Source organism: Mchenga conophoros, linkage group LG15 (genome assembly GCF_057382185.1).
Source record: "Mchenga conophoros isolate Kocher_MC1m ecotype Shallow Benthic linkage group LG15, M_conophoros_male_GT1.1, whole genome shotgun sequence".
Classification (NCBI taxonomy): domain Eukaryota; kingdom Metazoa; phylum Chordata; class Actinopteri; order Cichliformes; family Cichlidae; genus Mchenga; species Mchenga conophoros.
In genome coordinates this window covers 24,058,276-24,074,388 of record NC_140540.1, presented here as the reverse complement: position 1 = coordinate 24,074,388, position 16,113 = coordinate 24,058,276, and the positions used below count along the sequence as shown (strand labels likewise).

Here is a 16,113-nt window from a genome sequence, read left to right as displayed (position 1 = left end):
AACCAAACAATTTCTGCACAAACTGTCAGAAACCGTCTCAGGGACGCTCAACTGCATGCCCGTCGTCCTCATCGGGGTCTTGACCTGACTCCAGCTCGTCGCCGTAGCAGACTTGTGTGGGCAAATGCTCACATTCGATGGCGTCTGGCACGTTGGAGAGGTGTGCGCTTCACGGATGAATCATGGTTCACATTGTTCAGGGCAGATGGCAGCTGAGAATGTCCCAGTTCTTGCGTGGCCAGCATACTCACCGGACATGTCACCCATTGAGCATGTTCGGGATGTGCTTGACCGGCGTATACGACAGCGTGTACCAGTTCCCACGAATATCCAACAACCTCGCACAGCCATTGAAGTGGAGTGGACCAACATTCCACAGGCCACAATTGACAATCTGATAGACTCCATGCGATGATGTGTTGCACTGCATGAGGCAAATGGTGGTCACACCAGATACTGACCGGTTCTGGGTCCCCAGACCCCCAATAGCGCAAAAAACTGCACATTCCAGGGTGGCCTTTTGTTGTGGGCAGTCTGAGGTACACCTGTGCACTACTCATGATGTCAGATCAGCATCCTGATGTGGCACACCTGCGAGGTGGGGTGGATTATCTCAATATAGCAGATGTGCCCACTACCACACATTTGGACTGATTTGTGACCACTGTTTGGGAGGGATGGTTATATTGTGTATCTGGAATGAATTTTAGGTCTCTACGTCCATCCCATGGGGAATAGGAGCAGTAACAAAGGTGTTGCGTTTATATTTTTGTTGAGTGTATATAAATTAAAGTTGAAAATAAAATAACTGTACAACAAAATACACAATACACAATATAGAACTATATAAGAATGTATGAAGAAATCTAAATATAAATAAATATATACACAATAACAGCAGCTGTACAAGTATTAACCGGAAATGAAGAATATAGTGACGAGTGTTGTGCAAAACCAAAGTCCAGAAAGTCCAGTGTGTGTGTAAGAACCACATGTGTGGGTCAGTACTGTGTGGTGGTGTGATTGAGAGACCGTATCACCTGCGGGAAGAAGCTCCTCCTCAGTCTCTCTGTGTTGGTCTTCAGGGAGCAGAATCACTTTCCTGACCTCAACAGAGAGAACAGTCCGTTGCTGGGATGGCTGAGGTCCTTCACCATCTTCCTGGCCTTGGTCCAGCACCGCCTGCTGTAGATTGAGTGCAGGTCAGGGAGCTCGGAGCGGATGGTGCACTCAGCTGACCGCACAACCCTCTGTAGAGCTCGTCTGTCCTGCATGGTGCTGTTCCCGAACCAGGTTAAGATGTTTACCGCCAGGATGCTCTCTATGGTGCACGAGTAAAAGTTCCTGAGCACCTTGGAGGGCAGTTGGAAGTCTCTCAAGCGTCTGAGGTGGTAGAGACGCTGTCGGGCCTTTTTCACCACGGTGTTGATGTGACAGGACCATGACAGGTCCTGCGTGATGTGAACTCCGAGGTATTTGAAGCTGTCCACTCTCTCCACTGGGCACTCGTTGATGACGGGGGTCTGGTAGTTCCTCTCCTGCTTAGTGCTGAAGTCCACTATCAGCTCCTTTGTCTTACTGACGTTTAGAAGGAGGTTGTTCCTCTGGCACCAGTTCTCCAGATTCCTAATCTCCTTCAGGTAGGCCGTCTCGTTGTTATCAGAGATCAGGCCCACCACGACGGTGTCGTCAGCAAACTTGATGATGGTGGTGGAGCTGGTAGTGGCCACACAGTCATATGTGTACAAAGAGTACAGCAGGGGGCTCAGAACACACCCCTGGGGGGCTCCAGTGCTGAGAGTGGTGGAGGCTGAGACATGTCCGCCCATCCTTACTGCCTGTGGTCTGCCAGTTAGGAAGTTGGAGATCCACTGACACATAGATGAGCTGAGTCCCAGATGCTCCAGCTTGGTGGTGAGTGTGGAGGGAATTATGGTATTAAATGCAGAGCTGTAGTCTATGAAGAGCATTTTAACATAATTCCCCCTTCTAGTGTCCAAGTGAGTGAGTGATGTGTGGAGGAGATGAGAGATGGCATCGTCTGTGGAACGATTTGGACGGTAAGCGAACTGTAGTGGGTCCAGTGTGTCTGGTAGTGAAGAAATGATGAAGTCTCTGACCAGGCGTTCAAAGCACTTCATCACTACTGAGGTGAGGGCTACAGGGCGATAGTCATTGAGAGAAGCAGGGTGGGGTTTCTTCGGGACAGGAACAATGATGGACTCTTTGAAGCATGTGGGGATCACCGACTGAGATAAAGAGATGTTGAATATCTCAGTGAATATCTAATTTGTGCTTTGGACTGTCACCAGATTTCTTCTAGAAGTTTCTTGCCAGTCAGCAACTATCTTGGCAACACCACTTGAGTTTGTGTGTTGCATGCTAACATCCTTATCATATGTGTAATAATACTAAAGCGTCATCTTATGCACACACAAAAAACAAATATGGCTCCTTCGTGCAGGGTTTTCTGGTATGTTCATTTATGCTTCCCAATTTTAAAAAAAAGAAAAAAAAAAAGAAAAAGCAAAGTTCTTGCTTCTCAGCCACTGCGGCCACATCCTCACCGTTTTTTAGGCAGTTATATAAACATACTGTGAGTGAGTCATAAGCTTAAATACAATAGTTGAAGGAACAAAAACTTAATGTTTAAAAATACCAGTCAAATCTGATTAAAGTAAATAAATAATAAGTATACAATGTAGTTTTAAGACTTCTCAATGTTTCGTAACATTAATGTTCTATGAACTCGTGAGTCCAGAAATCTGAATGTCATGAAAAGTATTTATTATTCGTGTATTATTATTTTACAATACAAGGTTGTTTTTTTCCTGATACTTCATGCAAACCACATTTCTCCAGGCCTGTCCTAATCAGCTTACTCAGTATCACTAGATCCAATGCTGCTCCTCCAGCAGAGCACACAAAAGTAGGAGAGACCAGAGATGCCATGGCTTAGTTAGGAGACTGTTTGCTTCAAGGCCACTAGAGGGTGCTGCCATAAAACTACAATAAATGAATTGACCTTTTGACCTGCTCACACTCTTTTATGCAAAACCCTGTTGATGTTACACACACACACACACACACACAAAGAGATTCTAGGTCTCACCAACCGTGGGCAAAAAGATGACAGTCAATAAAATTCTAAAATTTTATTTATAAACACAATGAATAGTAGTTAGAAGTCCAGTGTCCCATTTAGGTACAAAGTAAAAACACACAGTCCAAGGCCAGAGCCAGCTATGCCACAAAGCCAGTTGCACTCCACACGTTGTTCACTTCAACAGGGGTAGCAATTGTCCTCTGAGACCCACCACCCTGTAAGTAGAAAGCCTGCACAGAGCGACAAAATAAGACAATTCACTATATAATTCACAGCCCATCCATCCCAAACATATCAGATCATTAGAGGTTTTGTCACATTACATACCTGCACTGAGAGACAAAATAACACAGCAGTGTTTGTAATGTGGGCTATAAGTAGACTAGCATATCAGTGCAATCAATTACACCTGCCTCCAATTAGTCCAGCCCTTTTACAGTCATTGACTGGGTGAGAAAACACGAGCAAATCAACCCAAGAGACAAGCAGGAAGACTCTCTGAAGGCTCCTGTGGCTGCACAGGCAGTCTTACAATTACGAGGTTGGAGAGTTGTTGTTTCAAAATGTTCACACTGATTTCACATGCTCATTAACTCACAACCAGCTGACCATATATATTTCTGCTGCTGAGCTGCTTTTTGATGGAGATTTTCTGAATTTATTTTGCTACCATAAGAGCAGACTCCATGCTGAAAGCATGTGCACTGTCACTTGCAATGAGTGGCACTAATGACGCTAAATTTAATTACAGGTCATGGACAGCCTTCATAAATGCTCATATTACTCACCCACACTGAATTCCAGCACAGGTTCATCTGGGTCCTGACTATTTCCTGCAAAGTAACACAAACGTCATCAGAACATTAAGTCAGAGAAACAACATTTGGAGCTTTTGTACATGATAAATTATACTGCAGTAGTAAAACAAAGTCAAGCAGCAGTACATTTATTAAAATCACCTTCAGCTGTAATATTTAAACTGATTTAGTGTCAATTTAGATTATGTTTAGATTAAAATGAAACTAGTACCCTTGTAATGTCTTTTTAAATTAGAGGTAAATATTTGTATATTTTTTACATAATATAATTATATTTACTGGATTTTCTCTCTATTGTAGTTTAGTATTATAGTTATTACTTGTTTTTTATTGACTTGTCTTGTTTTTACAATGATTTGCTCTGAATGCAGCCTTTAAAGAAAAGACTATCTGTTCAGTAACTATCCATCAGACTGGGTCCATGTTACCAGCCAAATGGGTAATAATTAAATTAAGTTTTGAATTACGTATATTTGGGTGTTTAGGTGACACTTTTGCAAAAAAAAAAAATAATAATTAGGTTTAAAAGAACTAAACATGTATGTATTTAAAAACAATAAGTGTGTTAGAATTACTACAGCAACAGCTTGTAGCTCACTGTACTATTTTTGAGCACAACTTTGGTGCTTTTGCCTCATTTTTAAATCAGTGATCCCAGTAGCACAGTCTAAGCAGAGACCTCAGTGCTTGGCAAACAATCAATAGAATCAATAGAATTATTAAAAAGAAACAAAATAAATGCCAACCATATTAAAAAAAACATAAACTTAAGGAAAAAACTAAACTTGATTTTGTGTCTTTAGGCTATTGTTAACAGCAAGCATGAGGTTAGTGCATATGTATTATTATTGGAAAGATTACTGCAAAGAAAAAAAGGTTGAACCAGGAGGGGGCGATATTGCTCTTCTTACCATGAGTTACATGCAGGCTATTACTTACCATGTCACTCACATTTATTTCACAAAACAGCTGAACCCACTTAATTCGATTTAATTGTATTTATGCAGAGCTGAATCACAACAACAGTCTCCTCGAGGTGGTATAGATTGTAAGGTAGAAAGTCTACAATTAAAAAGAAAAAACCTCAATACAGTGGGAAGGAACAACTCACTTTTAACAGGAAGCACCCTCTGGCAGAACCACGGTCAGGGAGGGGCAGCCCGCTGCGACCCTTTGGGGATGAGGAGACGAAAAAGGGGACAAAAGACACACTGTGGACGAGAGCCAGAGATGAACAAGAACTAATTATTGAATGCAGAGAGGTGTATAAACACATGGTGGGAATCCCCCAGCAGGGTAGTCCCAGGGTAACTAAGGGAGGATTCATGGTCACCTGATTCAGCCCTAGCTATATGCGTTGGCAAAAAGGTAACTTTGAAACTTAATCTTAAAAGTAGAGATAGTGTCCGTCTCCTGCATTCAAACTGGGAGCTGGTTCCACAGAAGGATGATCCCCTTCTACTTCTAAATATCCTAAAAACCACAAGGAAGCCCACAGTCTGAGAGCAAACTATCAAACTACGAGGTCTTTAAAATAAGATGATTATTCAAGACCTCATGTGTGATGGGAAGGATTCTGAATTTGATGCTGGACCCACAAATCATAAAAGAGAAACACTAACTCACACACACCAGAAAGTGCCAAGAATTATAATTATATGTAATTTAGTTTTGCGTTCCTTTATAATGCTTTCAACTATACAAATAAGACACTTCATGGGGGCGCCTGAGCCTTGTAGACACAACAAATACTGAACAAACCTCATGCGCCCTGTTGTTGACAAAACGATAAAAATGAATGTGTACTTCTGTCTTATTTAGGTCATTTTTGTAGTTTTTGTAGACAGACTACTGTAATTTCTCAATAAAATGTCGCTTATTATCGCTCACTCTCAAGAACAAAAACGTGAGTAATTTCCCAGTAGCTCACCATATTTGGGATCTTCTAACATCCACACTTCATGTTTAAACGGTGGTGCGGAGGCGGTGTACCGTCGCAGGCCGGATGTAGCATTCAGCGCGGTGTGCCTTTTTTTCAGTTGCTAAGCAACAGATTTGTCCCGCCCCTTTCGTTATGACGGGGCGGGCCAGTCCTTTGACTGGTGACGTTACAAAGAAACGTCAGGTGACGTTACAAAGAAACCTTAAACCGACCTTATATATAGACCTGGCTGTTCAGTTGAAACGCATTCACACAGCGGGACAGCAGCGCTTTAAACGTTCAAACACGGAGTTTAACACAAAACAACATTTTAGACATAAAAAACAAAAAAGTGAAATGGCAAGCTCGAACTGTAACACAATGACAAATGATGAAACAGTTCAGACCAATGGGGATAATTCTACAGTACATGCTTTGGTATCCCTCTTGAATAACTTGTTCAGTAGTTTTTCGATCAAGCAGTGGGGAGAGCTTATCTCAGGCTATCCGGATTGCTTCACTGCTAAGCGGCTTGTAGGTTTTGTAGAGGACGTAATGGACCTGTGTGCACAGTCAGTAGCAGTATCACCACTGAGGTCTTCCCAGAAGTCCCCTGTACATGAAAACTGTTCTGTCCACACCACTACTGGCAAAACGGTTTTGTCACGTGTGAAATTTTTGGACGATTCTGCTGAGCAGGAGTTTGATACAGCACAGAATATAGATGCTAACAGCCAAGAAACAGCTAACACAGAAGAAAGCTGTCAAAATGCTGACCAACACAGTGCTGCAAAAGCAGAAAACAATCCAATTCCAGATCCCCAGCAGCAGAAATCCTGTGTTGAACATGAAGCCAGCATCCCACCGTTAACAAACGTAAGTCAAACGGAGTCATATAAAAAGATACAGCATCACAGATCTTCTGTAGACTGTGAGCCACCTGAAAAAACCTTAGACTTTGAAAGATGGTTAGAGACATTAATTCAGGCTGTGCTTTCAAAGCTTGGTAAACTTTTAAAGTGCCCTCATTCTCACCAAAAACGTTTGTTGGATCTACTCTTGGACAAATTCAAGGGGATGGATTTGCATTTAGACCGAAAAGTGCAGAATTATTTTGACTGCATTGCTAATGCGATTTTCACTGATATTTGTGACAAATTACATAAATTGTCACTAATATCATTGAAAATGGGGAGGAGTGGGGAGGAGGGTTCAATGAATTTAATGGAACAACCAATATTTAATATAACTACTTCAGTATTCCAAGAACACCTGTTGGCAGTAACAGTTACTGATAGACTGGAATCATATGAAAAGAAAGAAAGATGCAGATTTTCAGTGGAAATCTTTGTGGAAGGACTGATTTCCCAGGTTGCAAAAAAATCAGGCACAGTCTTCAGCATTGAAAGTGCTGAAGCTATCTCCAACCGGCTTACCATGAAAATCTGGACTGAAATCAGGGCCAGATACGACAAAATCCCACCAGAGAAGTTCAAGAAACTCAGCGAGAGGGTTTTCAAATCCCTCTGTAAAAGATGGAAGCATGCATCTTTGGTGACATTCTGGCAATTAAACTTCCAAGATCTTGATGAAGATATTGTTAAAACTTTCAAAAGAAAGATATTCACAGAACCAAGTTGCATATCTAAGTGCTTCTCATCGGTGCGGGCATTTTTTGGGAGGTGTAAGGGAAGAAACAAAGTTTCCACTTTATAGTGACATCGTGATATCAACAGCAAAATATTTTCTAAAACTCACTGGACACTTTAAATGAGCTAGTTTTACATTTAGATCAGATCAAGTCATTTTTGAAATCCCCAGGAATGGTCGCGGCAGATGGCCACCCCGCCCTGAGCCTGGTTCTGTCGAAGGTTTCTTCCTCTTAAAAGGGAGTTTTTCCTTCCCACTGTCGCCTCGTGCTTGCTCAGAGGGGTTTGTTCTTTTGGGGTTTTCTTTTTAATACTGTAAGTTGTTACCTTACAGTGTGAAGCACCTTGAAAACACCATTGTTTCCTTTGGTGCTATACAGATTGAAGTGACTTGCACTGACAACATAACTAAGCTGGGACTTTAATTTAACATCAATAAAATTATAAAAATATTACATCTTGATTTCTGCTTGTTTTCATTGTCTGTGACTTAATGAATACAAATGTGTAATTTAACAGATTCTTTCTTTATGTTAGTCTGACCGGTGATTCCACGTTGGCCTTAGGTGTTGGCGCGGATACGCTGCAGCCCCTGAGCCATTAATGGCCCAGCACACTACAGTAAAAACAAAACAACAGCCATCTGTCCAACTAGGAAAGGAAAATAATAAACTGCCTCCTTGGAGGCAACCTGACTCAAAACAGTTGCAGTCCAACTCAGACCGACTGCAATCACTCTCAGGCAGATTGATGAAGATCTGCAAATAACTGTTGTCTAATTTATAAACGCAGACAGATTGCCAACACGTCTGTTCACAATAGAGGACTGTACTTACATGGTTGCAAACTGGTTGTTATCTTGCTTATATGAAAACATTACTTTGGAGCAATGAAACTCAAACACATTCATTTTTAAAATGCTTCAAAATGAAATTTTGAAGCATTTGGCTTTATGCTTTGAAAGTGCCGTTGTGAGTGGGAGTGTGAAATCCTTACTTGATGTGTTCCCTTTGCCTTTACTGTTTTCAGTTTTATCAGTTTTCAGTTTTATTTGTCATATGCAAGTTAGCACAGGGTCAACATTGCAATGAAATGTGTTTGACGAGCAGCAGTCACTCAGCAGCATGGTACAGTAGAAGAAAATATAATAAAATATAATAAAATAAAATAAAAAATAGAAAAATAGTAAAGAGCAAAATATTAGAGAGACGTGGTAAAAGAGAAAAGATGACTAAATATATATATATATATATATATATCTATAAATATATGTACACTAGTGATTAAATAAGAAAATCTTGAAAAGAAATATGACGGGAGGTCAGATGGGATATTGCACAGGAATGAGCAGCAGAAAATTACAGTATTACTCAGACTTTTAATAGTCATATTGTCAGTTTTGGCCGACGGTCATGGGTCACTTCCACTAAAATAGCACGAGACTGGAGTAAAATGTACTTTATTAATGAGAACACATGGTGATACAGCAAAGAATCCAACCCTTCTGAAAAGCAAATGGCTTCCTGTTATACTCTACCTGATTCAGGTGAGCATCTGGAATAGACCAAGTCTGGGGGTCAGCAAACCAAAGGGAAACAAAACCCTCCCCATAAGAAAACCACTACAATATAACCAACACGTTCTCACTCCCAAAGCGTAACATTTTACGCTAGGTGACAAATCGTCACCATATTACGTTTTTGGCTACCCACCACGTTCCTAAATGACGACCTCGGAAAAAAGAGGAAATATGAGAACTGTCTGGACTGAATCTACACATGTTTGCTCTTTTTCTTCAAATCGCTTAGAAACACGCTATTTAACATCATTAAAGTCCTGGTTAAGGTCAGGAATAAGGTTATGGTCAGGGCTAGGGATAAGGTTAGGTTTAGGGCTGGAATACAGGGCTGGAACGTCTATTACCGCGGGAGCGTCATTGCACTGGATTCCAGCCATAGCCCGCCGCGTACCATAAGAACGCCGAAGGTCTCCTTTCACGTTCCTCAGGAACGCCGCGGGACGTGACAAAACGTCGACATGTTACGCCTCGGGAGTGAGAACGGGCTGATATAACACATCATAGACATATGAAGATTTGTAACAAGTCCTATAAATAACTCCATAACATATAAACTTCAGTCTCTTCTATATACATTAAAACAGCGGTCCCCAACCTTTTTTGCGCCACGGACCGGTTTATGCCCGACAATATTTTCACGGACCGGCCTTTAAGGTGTCACAGATAAATACAACAAAATAAAACTAGTACCGATACCGGAAAAAAAGAAGATTTATTCATAACACACGTGAAAGACCCAGGAAAACAGAGTTAACGATAAAAACGATAACAAAATAACGATAAAAAACGATAAAAACTCTGAAAACCATACATTTCACACCCGAGCCTCATCTCTCGACCAAACGACGGTCCGTGGCCCGGCGGTTGGGGACCGCTGCATTAAAACACCTTAACCACAGTTAGGTTTCAGCCCTCGCTGACTCAGAACAAAGTAAGACAATCAGAGTTCGATTGGTTTTTACTTGTGCAGGGGAAGCCTGGTCGGATTCTCAGAGTTGCAAGCTCTACACCCAAACTCAGACAACTCCAACTCCAGCCTCCACTCGCAGCCTTTTATTGAATGAAAACAGTTACACAACCGCCCATTGTAAACCCCATATGTTGTGTGGTAAAAGCTAAGGCACTGTGTGTGTGTGTGTGTGTGTGTGTGTGAGTGAGAGAGAGTGTATGTGTGTCTGTATACGTGACTTCCTGCTTACAAACGTTTTAACCGCATCTCTAGTCATAAAAGGGTCATCTCCCCTCAACCTCGTATATGGCTTAACCTCTCTAACAGTCCACCATTTACATGGTGAGCCCATAAAGGGCAGGAAGTGAACATTCCTTACCAAATAAGGAAACCAGAATCTTACATAGATTGTGCCTGCAGTTGAAAACTATAGCTAGTAACATCCCCAACATCCTACATGTGGGGGAGGAACAGAAAATATCTGAACATACAGTTCAAGACAAGGTCCAAGCACAATAATGACAACTTTTAACAAAATCACTCCAACACACTCCCCTAGCCTGGCACATTGGTTTTCTCCAGGAGCTCATAAGCAGGTGATTGAGCTGCTTTTACTCTTTACAAAGTGAGTACTGTTAACACTTCTCTTTTTACATATACAACTAATTTAGGTTACAGACAAATGATTAAATGTGAACAGCTCTAACACAGGTTCTTTTCCTGACACAGGTAGGATGGCCAGTCCCCCTGTCTCTTCACCTTTAACGAGTCACTTAAATAACAACCCAAAAAGCCTAATAAAGAATCACAATCAACCAGTGTGTGTTTTTCTTCATTACGGTTTTTAAATACAAATCAGTCAGTCAATTAATAAAAATACAAGTAAGGGTAATGGAACCCCTGGTCTCCATTACACACATAAATACCATAAAGACACTAAGTCGTAGAGCTCTGAACTCCTTGCTTCTATGATATTTACACTTCTTCTTGGCCTTCTCCTTCACTCTGAGTCACTCCAGGATAAACGCATCAGCTCAGACATACAATAATTAAAATATGTGTAGGTGACCGTTTGGCAGAAGACGATGTCGAGGCGGTACTGCAGTGACACGTCCGTGGCTATCGTCGGGGCGGTGTCCTGCATCAGAAGGAAGTCAATAGACTTCTTGGCTTTGTTGCTCATCATGGCGCTGTAGTCCGTGGGCGTGGCCTGCAAAAAGTGTAAATAAACCATCAGAGACCAAACACAAATATGCCTTCCAACCACTAGTTTAGACAACATCTTGCAAAGAGTGTGTATTTCAGAGTGCAGTTGTTTTTAAATTTGACAGAAACAGAAATAAAGACGGAAGAGAAGGACAACAGGGAAAGCAGAAGCACCGACACACTGAAATCTTTTAGGGTCAAGCTCCAGAACTAGCCACAAATCCTGCTGGAAAGAACCTAAAAATACTTAAAAATACTTGCAGAGATCGAATGGAGCCGTTAACTCAAAAGCCTGGTGTCAGGCATGTTCTTTAATAAATAAGAAACGAGCTGATATGTTACAGACCCCAGTCTTTACGTAAAGAAAAAGCTGACATTTAGAGCGGTCTCGCAGCAGATTTTAAAACAGTGACACTGATTTGTGGGGTTTTTGGGCACAAATTTGAACCTTTTTGTTTTATCCATGTCCTTGAACACAGCTCGTGACTTGGGCGCTTTCATATGTACCGATTCATTTAGGTTTGTGCACTGAGGCCAGATTTAGGTATTAAAAACGAGTCAGTCATAACACTTCTTACATTAGTTAAAAAGCTGAGCTTACACTAAACCAACATTTAAATTTCCCCTTGTGGGACTAATAAAGGTATATCATATCATATCATATCATATCATTACTAAAGTATTGCTGCAACATTGTAAAGACAAAGATGACACACAGACCAGACATAAAACACTGAACACTTTTTAAAGACGAGTCATTTAAGAGTATTTTCTCATAGAATAAAGTCGGCTGATATGGTGAAGGAAAAATCTGCTCACGAATCCTCCAACTTCTTAAAAGTAAGGAGTGACCTGAGCTGGAAATCAACATGAGAGGGATGACTCAAGAAGAAGAAGAAGCAACAAGAAAAGAAAAACAGAGTTCAGAGTGTAGTTAAGATATCAAGCTGTATCCACAATGTGTGCCAAGAAACTAAGCTTGTCTGTTGTCATGCTAAAGAAATAAAAAATCTGGAATCAGAAAACAGCCAATAACTGCTGATCAACTCACCCACTCCTCTTCGTGCCAGTCCACGTGCAGTGACGACTGGCTGTTGTGACCGCTGTACTTTGCTCTCAGCGTATCCTGGTCATTGCGGAGCACTACTTGTTCAGACTCAGCGGAAGGAGAAGCTTTGGTTGCGATGTACTCGTACTGCGTTCAGGGCCTAAATAGCTGAAGCTAGCAGCTTGCAGCCGCACACTGTCACCAGCTGACGGGTCTGAAAGGAAGAGGGTATGAATGAAATATGAAGCGTCCCCACGTAACGTCAAACACTTTTAGTACCTTGTCAACCAGACTGGCGAGCGTCCACTCCAGTCCGCTGGCCGATTGGTCTTTGGCAGCTTGAGACAGCCTCTCTGCGTAATAGCTGACCTGAGTCTTCAGCGTGTTGACGTAGGCGATGATCTCTTTGGCTCGGACAGTGTCCTGGGGTATGTGGATGATGACTGAGCTGGAGAGGGCACTACTGCAGGGAACAAAGACACACCGACACATCTGTATCCGAGCTGGGACTGAGGACACTCACCAGCCACTTTATTAGGTACATGTGTTCAAAAGCTTGTGGCAGCAATTTAGTGCATTTAGTCAAATAAAGACAATAGAGTGGCCTGCAGGTGTATATTTTTGTAATGTTTCTGTCTTATGCCTGAAATATGCTTCAACAGGAAATATACGCTGTAACTGGAAACAACAGCATGATGGACCGGTTTAGTGTTAAGAGGTGTTACATCTGAAGTTAGAACGTAAATTTCCTGCAGAAATCTAAATCAAGCTTCAGAGGTACTGTTCCAAAAATATAGGGAGGGACGTTACCCACCAGATGTAAAAACAAACACTGTCTGCATGCACATGCCTGCTCTCAATGAGCCTAATCGTGGCTTAGAAAAAACAACGAGGAGCCGACTTCGATAAATGCGATACCACTCGCTTCACAAATTCAGACCATCTGTGTACAGTGGCGTGTCTAGAAAATTTTTGTTGGGGGGGCCAGGTAGGGGCACAGATTTGGAGAAGGGTGGCAGATTTAATTGGCAGATAATGTTTTAAAAAAAAATTCTACCAACCCTTAACCATAATTCAATAATCCTATAAACCTAATAACCAAATGCACTTTTAACTCTTATTAGAATGAGATTTTAACCACTACGGTGCAAAGTTTTTAGATACTGCGTTGATAAAGTACAAGAGATACAATCAGTGCTTTGTCAGTGTTTACTCAGCAGTCAAGGACAACAATATTTGCATAGTATTTTTACTGACATATAGTGCACATATGTTTTGGGCAAAAACATTTTTGAATATTAAAATACGAACATTTGTAACAAACAATTGACAAATTAGCCAATGCCAATGCAAAACTTTATCTGCCTGTTAAAAAAAGAAGATAATCTTCTCACAAACTGGTGTTTGATTTTGAAACAGGAAAAAAGTGGGGAAACAACTGAAAAGACTAACATTTGAATGAAACCTGAAAGCAAGTAAATACTTTCTATGCTGCCTTATCGTAAACTTTGGTAATATTGATAAAGAACAACACTGGCTGATGATAAAATACAGTCAGCTGGCATGGTGACACTGCCAGTATTAACCTGCAGGGCTGGACTGGGACAAAAAAATTGGGCATTTTTACTACAGACCGACCCACCAGGTAGTAAAGCCATAAAGACTTTGACTGAAAACAAACCCTGTTGTGACAGTGATGTACAGTCTTGTTGGTATATGTATGATTTCTATACATTTTACGTCAGATAAAAACTTTGGTTGTAAGATTTAGATAATTATTTAATAAAAACTAGGTATTTTAAATGAGAATAAGAAAGAAAAGTATTTCTTTGTGCCCACCTTTCCCTGTTAATGCCCTACCTGGCCCCCTGGCAAAACTTTGCTAGACCCGCCCCTGCACAGTTACCAGCTGTCTGCTACATAAAAAAGGATCCTGGTGTTATTTGTCTCTCAGAAACAGTTCATAACTTCCCTTCAACTCATTCATGTCACCTAAAAGGTAAACCTGTTTCTCCATCACCTGTTCAGCTCTGATGGTTCAGTAAGGACATCTCCTGGTTTCATCTTCATGTTTCCCTCTCACCACATATCTAAACAGACATCATGACCAGCAGCTTTACAGCTGTGGCTCCAGCAAACATCAGCTGATACTAGAAATTAATATTAAATACATTCTAACAACAGCCGATCAAGCTTAAACGTGCTGCTGTTGTTTAGCGCAACATCTGCTGGTTTCCTCTTTCTGGCGCAAAGTGGGCGATAAACAAGAGAGAAAAGCCGATCAGCTGATCATTGATCAGTTTCATGATTGAAGTAGCAACAGGAGAGGGAGGGGGAGAGAATGAGAGAAGAGGCAGCTGTGCAGCATAAAGACAGAATAAATCCAGCTTTGTGTCTTTTTTCCATTCTAGCTAAAGTCCGGGACAAACTGCGTCTCTTCTCAGCTCAATACGAAACGCGTAATATTTTCTCTGAATGAGGGACCATTCCATTTTTTTAAGGAGCCGTTGGCAACTCTACTAACCTTATGAATAAAATAAAGTTCACTATCAGTAACATCATAGCACCCACCCAGCTGTATAAAAACTCCGTCAAACTGGCTAGAACGCAGTATGAGTTATTGCAACTGACAGTAAAAAGTCAGCAACATGAAAATAAACTCCACCTAAACTTGGTTTATATCTGACCCAGATAGACTGCAGGTCATAACTTCTTACCTGAAGTTCAGTTCACCTGACACTCGGACTGGTGGCTGCTTCGGGTCTCTCCTCCTGCCTCCCCTTCCCTCATCCACCTGTTGCCTCTGTGGAAGCCCCGTCATAGCCACCACCAAACAACGGAGTTATTTCTACACATCGACCTGCATCTGGCCAATCCACCACCTCTCATTGTTCATGCCATTACAAAAAAAATAAAAAATAAGTCACTGGGGATATGCCCGGTATGCCCGATGGCCAGTCCAGCTATGTTAACCTGCAACCAAATCTGCAGCTCCATACAGCAATGTTACGACTTAGATTATATCTTATAACGCATAACTCTTATGTTAGCTGCCCTCAGTAGCATACTGTCTGAAATATTCCACAGCTGCAATAATTCTTTAAGTGTTATTTTTTTCCTTGGTATTCTAATTTCACCGAAGTTTACTAAACTCAACAAACTTGATATTACTTACCGGGACATTTATTCTGTCCTCATTTTCTTTCACCGAAAAATTGTTTCCTGCAGTGCCGTCTTTCGCGCTTGGCTCTCCTACCTTTGCTAACGTGATGCGCATAGCGCAGAAGCGATGCTGCATTCACTTACACTCGGATATCTGAGCGTCACCGTGAAAACATAATCGGACATTTGATATTTGATTGAATTTTATTGTTTTGCCTTTGGGGTGGCACCTGGGGTGGCCAGTCTGGTTTGGGGGGTGGCCTGTGCCCCCCCAGGCCACCCCGCTGGACACGCCATTGTTACCGGGGCACGATCACCGGGGACCCATTTTTCCAGCACACACGCCCGATACCACGTGACAACAAATACGTCATTTCCTGTTGACTAAAAAAAAAAAAAAGCACCCTCTCACGGTCCTAGGGACCAAAAAAATTGTCCCGCCCGATCAGCGGGCGAAGCCGCTGCTGCACGCCGGAAATGAGGCTTCATTTCCCGCAGGTCTATCTAAGCAGCCCGCTGTTTTCCAGCCCGGGGTCAAATGTGGAGCAAGGGCGCCACCCGGTGGACAAATAAAAACATTACAACTCTAAGGCCCGTCCTGCAAAATGAAAATGAACGCTAAACATCAACGATCCCTTTGACCGTAATTAATTTGCAGTGAAAAATAGCGTTTAT

The 16,113-nt window shown here is 41.7% G+C and overlaps 1 long non-coding RNA gene across 2 annotated transcripts; it reads right to left on the bottom strand.

Moving 5' to 3' along the window:
• Positions 1-8,937: 8,937 nt before the first annotated feature.
• On the bottom strand, positions 8,938-15,871 carry LOC146558424 (uncharacterized). Of its 2 annotated transcripts, XR_014888768.1 has the most exons (3): positions 15,452-15,863; positions 12,280-12,739; positions 8,938-11,232 (listed from the first exon to the last, which is right to left on the bottom strand). It is a non-coding gene; the product is annotated as an uncharacterized LOC146558424 (long non-coding RNA). The 2 variants fall into 2 exon arrangements; XR_014888767.1 differs by having other exon boundaries at positions 12,280-15,871.
• Between the last annotated feature and the right edge of the window lie 242 nt (positions 15,872-16,113).